The sequence below is a fragment of the Elephantulus edwardii genome, unplaced genomic scaffold (assembly GCF_000299155.1).
Source record: "Elephantulus edwardii isolate Elephantulus edwardi_28Jun2011 unplaced genomic scaffold, EleEdw1.0 scaffold00095, whole genome shotgun sequence".
NCBI classification, from domain to species: domain Eukaryota; kingdom Metazoa; phylum Chordata; class Mammalia; order Macroscelidea; family Macroscelididae; genus Elephantulus; species Elephantulus edwardii.
Genome location: NW_006399845.1, coordinates 3,217,748 through 3,219,073, shown reverse-complemented (window position 1 = coordinate 3,219,073; position 1,326 = coordinate 3,217,748). Strand labels below are relative to the sequence as shown.

General features: G+C 35.8%; 1 pseudogene; it reads right to left on the bottom strand.

Moving 5' to 3' along the window:
- Nucleotides 1-582: 582 nt before the first annotated feature.
- LOC102849772 lies at nucleotides 583-1,001 on the bottom strand (annotated as a pseudogene).
- Nucleotides 1,002-1,326: the final 325 nt, after the last annotated feature.

Here is a 1,326-nt window from a genome sequence, read left to right as displayed (position 1 = left end):
CTTTGGAGAAGGATATTATGCTTGGATGGGTCTAGGGATAGCACAGGAGAGGAAAACCCAGGATGAGATTGATTGGCACAGTAACTGGGGTAATAAGGACTCGTGTGTCAGAGACAGTGAGATTGACTCAGGATAGAACATGGTTCAGAGCTATCATTATATCTTCTTGAATTATTTGCTCTACATACAATTTAAATAAGTATCATGAAAGGATACACCCCTGATGCATACGTACCATGATTTTAAATTATGCAATATTCTGTTCTGCTTAAGCAAGTTCCTCTTGGTCTATGTACAGAATATAAAGGAGTAAAATTAAGTGCTCTTAAATTCTCATTCTTCCCAATATTTAGAATTTAGTTTATTCATATAGTAAAATGCCTTTCCTCTACTTTAAGCCATGATCTATCTGATATCAGAAATGATATCCTTCATACCATTTGTTTAAAATCCAATTTGAATTTATGGACTATCCTTGTGAATATATTGATTCCACTACGTATTTTTAAAAAAGTCTATCTTCAAGAAAAATTTTTTAGCATTTGATACTAATGATATTCTTTCTCATGTTTTAATTCCTTTTTAAAGAATTGAACAAGCTTTTATTTTAGATACAAAGTTTTGATTTAAGAATCTTTCCAATGAAGAAGACAGCACATGAAAATCAGCTCCAGATTTGAAGCTGCTCAGCTCCCCCTTGCCCATATGGTGAGGTGGAGGTGTGTACTTCCCTTCCTTTATCAGAGTGGTCCGCTGCTTCTGGATGGCAGCAATTTTTTTCATCATTACCTGACAGAGCAAACATTCTCAGAAATCATCATACTCCATCCGGTACTCTTTTTCTGCCCGAGTACAATCGATACCACAGCACATTCAATACACTCTTTTTCAAAAGCACAGCATTGGGCTGAAAGCCTGTAATTGGGCTGCTTTACACTTTTGATTGCCATCCGTTGGTCTATGTTAACATCCAGACACTAGTGCATATCAAAGAAAGGCATAATGTATCCTTGGTCTTCTTGCTCTTCTCTGCTACAGAACTCTTGTTTCTTATGTCCGCGTTTGTTTATGATCACTTTTCTCTGAAATAAGAACAAACATAAATATCTTCTAATGGGTAAGTGTCTTTCAAATTTCTTGGCATAGATGAACGAGTCCTTCTCATGCTGCATAAATTTGTTAAAATATCTCTATTGATTATTTTTATTGTTGTTAGTCGTAGATGATTCATAGCGACCCTGTGAACTAAAGACCTGATCACTTGTACAACTTTCATCATTTCTCCACATTCATAGGATTTCCGGAGGCAAGCTATTTCAGAAGTGG